The 12,748-nt window shown below is 38.8% G+C and overlaps 1 pseudogene; it reads right to left on the minus strand.

Moving 5' to 3' along the window:
* Positions 1 to 12,748, minus strand: part of LOC124959423 (guanylate-binding protein 1-like) — a 62,248-nt pseudogene that overhangs the window by 37,841 nt on the left and 11,659 nt on the right.

Raw genomic sequence — 12,748 nt, forward strand, 5'->3', positions numbered from 1 at the left:
AGTTTGCAGGAAGAGCAGAGAAGTGCAAGAAAGAAGAGACTTGAAGATAAGGAATCCCTTTCCATCTGCCCGCTGGCTTGTGGAAACTGTGTGCCAATATCTTTGGTAGCCACAATCCACCTTCCCATGGAGCCATCTTTCATCCCTGCATAGGCCAATTTGTGATTGGTAGTCATTCCTTCCCAAACTAACATTTTAACATTTACCGGGAAGGCCATACGGGGAGGGGGGAGGTTAGAGTCTGTGAGTTCTTGCCCAGTATCATAAAATGGCCACCAGGAAGATTTCCTGCCATCTGGAAGGAGGAGGGCGAGGGCTTTCACTGGAGTCTGATGTGGCCCCAGAATACAAGATGGCAGCAATGAGCCTCCCCGGGGCGGTAGTGGGCCCTCCCTATGTGTAGAGGCTGGCTGCCCTCATGGTTCCTCAACCTTGGGAGGAGCAGATGGAGATGGATTGGGCTCCTCATTAAAGGTCTCCCAACATTGTTTACTATGTGGCAAGTTTCTGGAAGGAGATGCAACGGGAGGAGCCGGCGGTTTTTTAGGCGGCATCTCTCTGGGGAGAAACTTGGAGTCCCCTTTGTGAGGTCCTGGAAAGAAGCAGGCCTTAAGGGCGGATAACATAGGGCAGACTCCTAATGGGGGACCCTCCCCTAAACCGATTTCCCTCTTCTTAACAAGTTGTTCTACACAATCCCATGTGGACCAGTCAAAAAGATTAGCAGCAGGAAGCCAAGGAGCCACCCAAGTAAAGGTGTCCCAGGCTTTTTCCGCCTATGTATCAGACCACTCAAGGCCGCTACTCTTCAGCATGAGTCTAAGAGCTGAGAGTGCAGGGTCACCATGTGTGGTGTGTGTTTGCCCCATCTTTTCAGGGATGCCTTACCTCGGAACTCGCTTGGCCCGATCTGCCGGTACTTTCTGTTTGGAAGCTGCCTCTTCGCTTTGGCTGCGGTTCAGCCTTGAGGGGCCCGACGTTGGGTGCCAGATGTCGGGGTCTTAAGCCCCCTTACTCTTCTTGACCAGCGACAAGGGAAGGGGACACTCCCCAACAAGGTCAGAACGGGATACGTAAGGCCGACTGACCGCCCGCTCCCAGCCCTCCGGGCAGAGGACAATCAGACGAGTCAGGGAGACCCGTCACAGCAGGAACTCCTTTATTGAGGAAGTCACACAGCTTTTATGTAGGGTGGGGGCTACGTGGGAACCAATCAGTTTAAAGGTCAGCAAGGCAGGGGGGTTCATGCAGGCAAGAGTCCCATTGGACTATATGGCAAGCACAAGCTGATCACGTTTGCGGAACTGTTGTTAACCAATCCCTGACAGTGGTCCGGTTTATCGTCATTAACTATTAAAACCACCTTTGAGGTCTTGATCCTGCTCACTCACCAGGAAGTAAGGAGTCAGCCTGAGTTAGTTAAAGTGTCATTAGTCCCCAAAGACCCGTAAGCCCAACAGCCTTAAACACTTACATTCATTCATTTAATTTGATCAATTTGTTTCTATATTCAATTCCTCTGAATTCTTTTTAAATTCATGACTATGCAGGTGATCTTGTGTCTGTAAAAGAAGAAAAGCCCATTTTTGAAATCCTGTTACCCAGTTTAATACTCAACTTCTGCAAGTAAACCTGTGTTTGTTTCTCTACCACCACCTTAGAGTGTCCTGTGATGAATGTGCCTAGTGTTCCCAAATACACCTGGTCCCCAGTTTAAGGAGTTTGACTTAAAACATTGTTGACCATGATGGTGCAATAGCAATAGCCATTCAGTGGAAACTGTACTTTGAATTTTGAATTTTGATTTTTTCTGGGCAAGAATTTGGTGGTTTTGTGCTCTGTTGTGGTGCTTGGCCATCACAGTTATCAAACCACAGCTGCCAGTCAGCCACAATGCCAGGAGGGTAAGCAATCCATGCTCTCGTGTGCTGTGTTGTGTTGCCAGTGTCCTTTGTATACAGGTGTTCAATACATAACATGTCAAATTCATACTTTATTGAAATACAGGTTGTGTGTTAGTTTTGCCTACCTGCGTGCCACTGTGAGCACTCGGAGCGTGTGGAAGGTGACTGGGTTAAGCTCTGATGGCTGATAATTTAGATGGAGTAAGTACAATTTTACTTACATATTTTCAATTTATGATGAGTTGATTGGGATATAACCCAGAATCATCTCACTGAGTTTGGGAAGGAGGAAGGAAGGCCAGGTCTGAGAACTTGTATTTATCCCTAAAGATAACCTTTGGGTGGGAATGTAGGCTTGATTCTAACCAGTACTAGTTCTACCAAGATACTATGGCTCATCTAAAAAATAGAGCAAACTGTGCACTCTGTATAGATAACTGTTGAATAAGCTCCCAGGCTGGGACAAGAAGGCATTTTACTCTTTTATTCAGTATTGAATTTGATTTTTTTCTGGGCAAGAATTTGGTTTTGTGAATTGATGAATTGTGTAGCTCTGCTACAAAAAAAAAAAAAAAAAAAGAAAAGAAAAAGCATTTATGGTTTTCTTCAATCTGTATTTCACATTTAACCATTTGATGTTCCCCTTGTTGCTGATTCTCCCTGGTGGTTTGCTCTTTCCCTCTACATTTTCTCCTTCATGCGGGCAACACAGCTTCTCTCCAAGCCTCCATGCTTTGCTGTTGCTCCTTCTGGTTTTGTCTCAGCACTTACTGTTCCTTCTCAGTTGCCTCCTTTTGGCCCTCTTGCAGCTCCACAGAGGATTTAGAGAAGGAAGAAAGAAGACAGGACTTGCTGTGTTCTCCTGAGTCAGATAGAATAGATTTCACAATGTGGTGGGAAAGGCCTGGCTGGCTGAGCTCCTTTATTACTTTCAGATTTGGTGGAGCCAGCATTCTACAGAAACAGGAAGTTATCATTTTCAAAAGTTCTTCCTTTTGGGGATCATTACAGGAATGTACTCACCCCTCTGAGAGCTAGTCCTTCCCTGCTCCCTTTGTTGAGTGCTGTGTCTGACTGCAGGGTGTATTTCTATATCACCAAAATCTCAGCAGGAAATGCCAGAGTATCTCCATTGCCTGAAGAACGGAGGAGCAAAGACATGGCAAACCAAAATATTTATGATGGTTCTTGATGTAGCTAGTAATTTTTTGAAGATTTTTAAATAGATAATTTAATTGAATCTTATTTTCATAATTCCTATATCATTTTCACATCTGTAACTTGTGCAGGTTATGGATTTTAAGCTAAAGATTAGATATCATTCCCTCTAGGAAGATTCTCTGTTTCATATGACTGAATTAGATGCCTACCCCCATGCTTTTACAATGTCGTGCATTGATCATACTTCATATTTCTCATCTCCCAAAGTGGGCACTAGGGTTCTACCTTGTTAGATGCCTTAGTTGTAATATTTATAAGAGTTCTGAAATCCAACAGTTCAATAACAAGCATTTTATCATTAATCCTAATGTAAAAAAGTCAAGATCTTGCTCTGAAATACAAATGGTTGAGGTTACCAAGGAAATAAGTTCAAGGGAAAAAGTTAACTTTATTACACATAGTCAGAATTCTAATTGTAAGAACAAAAATAGAAGTCAAATCAAGGAAGCAATTTTAAAAGTGTGTAGAGGATCAAGATCAGAAAAAGAGCTTTCTTTGTTTGCTTTACCTTTTCCACATAACCCTATGCCTTTGTCATCCAGAAGGAACAAAGTATGGTATGGCTTTGAAGGACAGGGGTGTGCCCAACATCCATATGTCCTTCATTCCATCCCCACATGAGTTCAGACAGAAGCCTGTGAGGGAAGAGGAGAAAACAGCTTAGAGTGACAGCAGGGAGGACAGGTGTGCAGGGGCCACATTTATTATACTTGTAAGAATGTTAAGTGCCTGTGAGGAAGAAGAACACATTTCAGCATGGACAACCAACCAAATCTTTATACATGTAAAATTCTTTATCAGAAACACTTTGTATAGAACTACTCTTTATTTCAATAGAATAATCTCATGAACAGAAGGACTGAGATTGTCACTATATTAGAAAAGAAACATCTTCATCCAGAATGTTGACCACTGTACCAGGTGCTCAGTATACAGCAAAAAACAAAATGGATACAAATTCCTGGTTTGTGAAGCTCAGTTCTCCTGGGGTAGACAGATAATTAACAAATAAAAAAAATATGTCTACAGTAGATGATGGAAAGTGCTCTGAAGAAAAAAAGCAGGAAATTGTGGTATGGAGTATTAGAGGTGGAATTTTATATAGGTTATTCTGAGAAATACATGCTGGAGGTGATCAGTGATTCAAATGACAATGATTAGTGAATATATGGGTGTTGGAGGCAGATTAAACAGAGACGTGTTTATGAGAGAAGATAGAGAGTTGAAGAGTATAGTTCATTCTCAAGCAAGAAAGAGCATGAAGGAAAGGAGCAATGGGAGGAGGCTGACAGAGAGGACCTGATGGAGATTAAATCAGGCAAGAGGAACCCAGAACCATTCTATGATGCCCCAGTGCAGACTGGAGACAGGGTAGCAAGAGTCAAACTCTATTGCTCATGAGAACTTAAAGCATTGACCTTGCTAAACTCTACTCTTCTTATCAATAGTAAGGTTAAAGCAATTATTCCTTTTCCACTCATTACTAGAAGGACTAATAGCAAATATGATCTTAATTAATTATAATTTTCCAAATTTAAAATATGATTTCTCCAGTGAATAAGTGAGATAAGGGGTTAATGTGCATTCACACATCTTAAAAAGCTGCAAATTACAAAGAAAACAAAGCTAAGTGAAAATCATTTTTTATCAGAAAAAGAAGTAAAGTGGAAATAAAATAAATTGAAAAAAAAAGTAGTGATTTTTCTAATAGACTTTCTTGTCCATAAAAGTCATTAGAGCCAGGTGCTGTGGTACATGCATGAAATACCAGCTACTCTGTGGGTAGGAGCAGGAGGATCACCAGATGGGGCCAGCCTGGACAAGATGGTGAGACTCGATCTCAAAATTTAAAGGAAGCAATTTTAAAAAGACATTTGGAATGGGGATTAAAGCTGATCCCAGAATCTGTACTTGAAGCAAGTACCACAGGCTATTCTGATGCACTTTGTGCATGTGCACTGCATTTATAAAAGGGCAGGATAAACAAACAAAAATAAAGATCATTATTTATTTTATAGATGTGTAGTGTAAATAAGATGGAAGTTTTCTCTATTATTGTAGAATCTATACAATCTTAAGCATGATTACTAACAAAAAAAGCAAGCAGCCTATATGCATAACTTGCTCTAGTTGAATGATATCAGCTAGGCCAGGACACATGAGTTTATGAATATTTCTTATGTGTCTTACGTTGCTTCCATTTTCATCTCACCTTCCATCTCCTTTTCCTTGGCTGTGAGAGCCTGGTCTGTCTGTAGAACAATGTTACTCACAGACTCTTTGGACTTCAAGTACTTTTGCAGAGCTTCCTCAGCCTAGGAACCCAAAAAATATGCAGTAAGGTCTAGGAAATGCTGTTTAGCAATGTGATAAAATCTTTTTCTTGTTCCACCAACCATTCTTTCCTCTTAGAAGGAGCTCTACCTGCATCCATCGAGCCTCACCACAGGTGGGTTCCAGAGGCTGACTGGGCCAATCAGAGCACCCACGGCTACTACATGAAAAGAACTTGCTCACAAGAGGAAAAATACTGCAACTTGAGTGTTTTAAAGACTAGTAAGGGTACTGGAAAAGACATATCTGTCCCCAGAGGCTTGGGGCACTAGGAGGGGTTGAACTTATATCTGTTGGTATCTTCTTTGTTGTTATGTGGGACAAGCGTGTTTGAAAATGAAGCCAATAGTTAGGAAAATAAAACAGATTAATGAAGTAGGAGTTGGAAAGGAAAAACAAAGCAGGACAACTGAGGACACTGAATTCTGGAATGTATTCATATTTGACACTAAGTAAAAACTTTTGATTTTAGTTTATATAAACGATTATTTTTTTAACTTAAATAAGTTACACTTTCACCTAACCATCACCCACCACCTGAGGTTCACCTTCCGATTGTCCAACAGCAGACAGCAGACTGAACACAAACCATCAGTGGAGCACCAGCAGCCTGCTGTTGCCTGGAAGTTCACTGTCACAGTACCTGCTGGATCCCTCAACCTGACCAATCACTCCCTGCCTCCAGGGCCCTCACATTGACTGACTGCTCCCCACCACCAGGACCCCCAGACTGACTGCACCCTGCCTCCAGGATCCTGCAACCAGACCGAAAACACCCCACCTCAAGGACCTCTGCCCGATCAACTGAACCCCGCATCCAGGACCTCCAGCTGACCACACCCACACCCTGAACTGCAGCTCCCCATTTGCCAACACATTTGGAAGCCAGAGTGGCCATCTTGGATAATCCTGGAAGCCGTATCTCCCATCTTTAGGTGGGGCAAATCCCATCCTGAAACATCTGCTGGAGACTGGAAGCTCATTGTCTGGTACCTCTCATACATCAGGTTGCTGAAGACTGGGAGGTTTGAATACTATATGACTGTGATAGTGTAGATCTTTTTTTTCTCCTTATTGAAAAATTTTAAGTTTTTATTTCTTTATTTTTCTTGCTCTCTTTTCCTTTTGTTTACCTGTTCCCTCAGAGTCTCTTTCTCCCTTTTCCCATGCTAACAACCAACTTCTTTTGATTACACTCTCACTCTTTCTATGATCTAGAACTTCTATATATTCTTTTCTTATCCCATTAACAGCTACATCCTGCACCCCTCCACATTCTCTTTGTCCTCCATCAGAAACTGCAGACCTTATTGCAAATCTATTTGTTATACTGAAGATAATAATTGAACTCATTCTGTTTATTATAAAAATATTTTTAACATCCTCATAGGGGCTATTTGGTTTTGGGTTGCATACTCTCTGAACTGGGCACTGCTAATATTGGTCTCCCCCTTAAAGAAAATGTTTTGGAAATCTATAAGGTCACTATAAGCCTGTAGGGGAGAAACTGCAATACACCAGATCTGCACTGCTAGAGGGGAAGATATATGAACAACATGAGAAAACAAGGGAAGAAAATGATCTAAACAAATCTAGATTCTACATTAATAGACTCCAGTGACAGTATGACAGAAGAAATGTCAGAAAAGGACTTCAGATTATACATGATTAAAATGATTTGGGAAGCAAAGAATGAGATAAGAGAGCAAATGCAGGCAATGAATGATCATACCAATAAGCAGTTGAAAGAGCAATTGCAGGAAGCAAAAGATCATTTCAACAAAGAGATAGAAATTCTCAAAAAAAAAATGGAAATCCTTGAAATGAAGGAAAAAATAGACCAAATAAAAAACTCAATGGAAAGTATCACCAACAGACTAGACTACTTGGAAGACAGAACCTCAGACAATGAAGACAAAATATTTATTCTTGAATATAAAGTTGCCCAAACAGAGAAGATGGTAAGAAATCATGAACAGAATCTCCAAGAACTATGGGACATCATGAAAAGACCAAATTTAAGAATTATCAGGATTGAGGAAGGTACAGAGATACAAACCAAAGGAATGAACAACCTATTTAATGAAATAATATCAGAAAATTTCTCAAACCTGAAGACTGAAATGGAAAATCAAATACAAGAAGCTTATAGAATACCAAATGCACAAAATCACAATAGATCCACACCAAGGAACATTATAATGAAAATGCCTAACATTCAAAATAAAGATAAGATTTTGAAGGCTGCAAGAGAAGAGCATCAGGTTACATATAGGGGAAACCAATATGGATAATCAGATTTCTCAGCCCCAACTCTAAAAGCTAGAAGGACCTGGAACAACATATTTCAAGATCTGAAAGAACATGGTTGCCAACCAATAATACCCAGCAAAACTAACCTTCAGATTTGACGATGAAATAAAATCCTTCCATGATAAACAAAAGTTAAAAGAATTTACAAATAGAAACCCTGTGCTACAGAATATTCTCTTCAAAATATTCCCTGAGGAGGAAATGCAAAACAACAATGTAGATCAGCAAAGGGAGGAACTACCTTAAAGGAAAAATCATTCAAAGAAGAAACCAAGTCAAGTTAAAAACCAAAAATAAACCCAAATGACTGAGAACACAAATCATGTCTCAATAATAACCCTTAACATTAATGGCCTAAACTCATCAATCAAAAGACATAGACTGGCAGGTTGGATTAAAAAGAAAACCCCAACAATACACTGCCTGCAAGAGACTCATCCCATAGAAAAAGACATCCACAAACTAAAGGTGAAAGGATGGGGAAAAAAACCTACCATGCTCATGTACTCAGTAAAAAAGCAGGGATTTCCATCCTTATTTCAGATAAAGTGGACTTCAAGCCAAAGTTAGAATGGATAAAGAAGGACATTTCATACTACTTAAAGGAACCATAAATCAGGAAGACATAATGATCATAGATATTATGCCCCAAGCAATGGTGCATCCATGTACATCAAACAAATCCTTCTCAATTTCAGGAATCAAATAGACCACAACACAATAATTCTGGGTGACTTTAACACACTGCTGTCACCACTGGATAGATCTTCCAAACAAAAACTAAACAAAGAAACCATAGAACTCAATAACACAATCAATAACTTAGACTTAACAGACATATAGAATATTTCATCCATCAATGAGCAAATTCACTTTCTTCTCAGCAGCACATGGAAACTTCTTGAAAATAGACCATATGTTATGCCACAAAGCAGCCCTTAGGAAATGCAAAAAAATAGAGATACTGCCTGTGTTCTATCAGATCATAATGGACTGAGAGTAGAAATCAATGACAAAATAAAAAACAGAAATTACTCCAACACCTGGAGACTAAATAATATGCTATTGAATGAAACATGGATAACCAAAAACATCAGAGAGGAAATAAAAAAAAATTCTTAGAGGTAAATGAGAACGACAATACAACATAGCAAAATCTCTGGGACACTATGAAAGCAGCACTAAAAGGAAAATTCTTTGCATGGAGCACATTCAAGAAAAGAATTAGAAGTCAATGAATAAATGACCTAACACTACAGCTCAAAGCCCTAGAAAAAGCAGAACAGAACAACACCAAAAGTAGTAGAAGACAGGAAATAATTAAAATCAGAGCTGAAATCAATGAAATTAAAACAAAAGGAACAAATCAAAAAATTGACAAAACAAAAAGTTGATTCTTTGAAAAAGTAAACAAAATAGAAAAACCCTAAGCCACACTAACAAAGAGAAGGAGAGAGAAAACTCAAATTACTAAAATTCATGATGAAAAAGGAAATATCACGACAGACACCACTGAAATACATAACATAATGAGAAACTACTTTGAAAATCTATATTCCAACAAAATAGAAAATACCAAAGACATCGACAAATTTCTAGAGACATATGATCCTCCCAAACTGAACCAGGAGGACAGACACAATTTAAACAGATCAATATCAAGCAATGAAATAGAAGAAACCATCAAAAGCCTACCAACCAAGAAAAGCCCAGGACCAGACAGATTCTCAGCAGAGTTCTACAAGACACTCAATGTTGTAAAAGCTATTTATGCTAAGCCCATTGCCAACATCACTCTTAATGGAGAAAAACTGAAAGGATTCTCTTTAAAAACTGGAACAAGACAGGGATACCCTCTTTTACTATTTCTATTCAACATCATCCTTGAAATACTAGCCAGAGCAATTAGACAGACTAAAGAAATTGAAGGGATATGAATAAGAAAGAGGAACTCAAACTGTCACTATTTGCTGATGACATGATTCTCTATTTAGAGGATCCAAAAAACTCCTCCAGAAAACTTCTAGACCTCATCAATGTATTCAGTAAAATAGCAGGTTATAAAATCAACACACATAAATCTAAAGCATTTTTATACATAAGCGATGAAACATCTGAAAGGGAAATGAGGGAAGCAACTCCATTCACAATAGCCTCAAAATAAAAAAATACTTGTGAATCAATCTAACCAAAGAGGTGAAAGATCTCTACAATGAAAACTACAAAACACTGAAGAAAGAAATTGAGGTAGACCTTAGAAGAAGGAAAGATCTTCCATGTTCTTGGATAGGCAGAATTAATGTTATCAAAATGGCCATACTTCCAAAGGTGCTATACAGATTTAATGCAATTCCAATTAAAATCCCTATGACATTTCTTATAGAAACAGAAAAAGCCATCATGAAATTCATGTAGAAGAACAAAAGACCCAGGAGCCAAAGCAATCTTGGGCAGAAAGAGTGATGTAGGAGGTATCAGTACACCAGACATTAAATTCTACTATAGAGCAATAGTAACAAAAATGGCATGGTACTGGCACCAAAATAAATAGGTAGATCAATGGTACAGGATAGAAGACATGGAGACATACCCACAGAGACATACCCAATTAGTACAGTAACCTCATACTAGACAAAGGTGCCAAAAACTTACAATGGAGAAAAGATAGCCTGTTCAACAAATGGTGCTGGGAAAACTGTAAATCCATACACAGTAAAATGAAATTAAACCCCTATCTCTCACCCTGTACAAAACTCAACTCAAAATGGATCAAGAATTTAGGAATTAGACCTGAAACCCTTCACCAAATAGAAGAAAAAGGAAACCTGAATCTCCATCACATTGGCTTAGGACCAGATTTCCTTAACAAGACCCCCATAGTGCAAGAAATAAAAGCAAGAATCAATAAATGGGATAGATTCAAACTAATGTTTTTTCTCAGCACAGGAAACAATCAATAATGTGAAAATAGAGCCTACAGAGTGGGAAAAATTTTTTTCCACACACACTTCAGACAGAACACTCATCTCCAAAGTTTACAAAGAACTTACCCAAACTTACCCTTTGTATTTTTATACCCAAAATACAAAGAACCCAATCAATAAACGGGCTAAAGAAATGGGCAGACACTTCACAGAAGATATACAGGTGATCAACAAATATATGAAAAAGTGCTCATTATCCCTAGTAATTAGAGAAATGCAATTTAAAACCACCCTAAGATTTCATCTAACTCCATTTAGAATGGTTATTATCAAGAACACAAGTAATAATAAGCATCAGCATGGATGTGGGGAAAAAGGTACACTCATACATTGCTGGCGGAGTTGCAAATTGGTGCAGTCACTTTAGAAAGCAGTATGAAGATTCCTCAGAAAGCTTGGAATGGACCCACCATTTGCCCCAGCTATCCCACTCCTTGGTTTATACCCAAAGGACTTAAAATCAGCATACTACAGTGATGCAGCCACATCAATGTTCATAGCAGCTCAATTCACAATAGCTAGATTGAGGAACCAACCTAGATGCCCTTCAGTTGATGAATGGATAAAGAAACTGTAGTATATATACACAAAGGAATGTTACTCTGCCATAAAGATGAATAAAATTATGCATTTGCTGGTAAATGGATGAAGTTGGAAAATATCATGCTAAGTGAAATAGGCCAAGCCCAAAAAATGAAAGGCTGAATGTTTTCTCTGATAAATGCATGACAGTATATAATGAGGGGGGTGATAGGGAGAAAATAAGAATGAAGGAACTTTAGATGGTGTAAAGGAAAAAGGGGAGGGAGGGGGTGGGGATGGAAAAACAGTAGAATGAAACAGACAGCATTACCCTATATATATATATATATATATATATATATATATATATATATGCATAATTGCATAAATGGTGTGAATCTACATGTGTACAACCATAGAAATGAAAAGTTGTACCCCATTTGTGTTCAATGAATTAAGATGTGTCTGTAAAAAATAAAAATAGTTCAATTAAAAAAATCACAGTAGCATTAGAATCTCAAAAAAATAAGTTACAATAATTGGAATTCTGTATAGCCCCATATGGTCCCTATGTTGCAGTTGATACTCATGTTTGAAATAGAATTCTAGTGATTATGGTGATGGTTCAATTTAATTCCACAGCTATCATTGGCACACTCACATCCTCTGCTAGAATACCAACACCAGGCACATAATTCCCAGACATGCTCTTTCAGTGATAGAGGAACCCTGAGGCAGAGACATAAACCTCCCCTCTGTGTGCGTGTTCTCTGTTCCTCACCTCTGTGCACATGTCCTTCATTCTATCCTGAATGACTCTTTTTAACAGAGCCCCCAGCATTGCATATAATCAATAGATAGAACCCTGGGAAATACCTGAATTCCTTTCCTCGGCTGTTGATGGTGTTTTGCCCTCAGCTCCTCTTTCTTCTGAAGGTAGATATTAGGACCTCCTGACTCAGAATAAATCTCCTGCTTTACTTCTTTTTCCAGAGGACCAAAAATATCCTAACATAAAGCTGAGCAATGATTCAAAGAGACTTCTTCATTCTGCATACAAATGTCTTTCTGCTTCGCATCTAGAAGGGTCTTCAAAGGGACAAGAACCCACAGAGATGTTAGCAACACCTAGTCTTTCTGAAATTTAATCCTAAAGAGATTCTCTACTTTTTCTAGAAACTTCAAGGAATAGAAGCAAGATCATACGCTTCCCAGCAAACCTGAAAAAGTTGCAAGGATGATAGTCTATAAAAATTGGCATTTAGCCCTGAACATTGACTCATCCATGTACGTCAAACAAATCCTTCTTAATTCCAGAAATCAAATAGAACACACCACAATAATACTGGGCGATTTTAACACACCTCTCTCACCACTGGATAGATCTTCCAAACAAAAATTGAATAAAGAAACCATAGATCTCAATAACACAATCAACAATGTAGATTTAACCGACATATATAGACTATA

Source organism: Sciurus carolinensis, chromosome 1 (assembly GCF_902686445.1).
Source record: "Sciurus carolinensis chromosome 1, mSciCar1.2, whole genome shotgun sequence".
Lineage (NCBI taxonomy): Eukaryota > Metazoa > Chordata > Mammalia > Rodentia > Sciuridae > Sciurus > Sciurus carolinensis.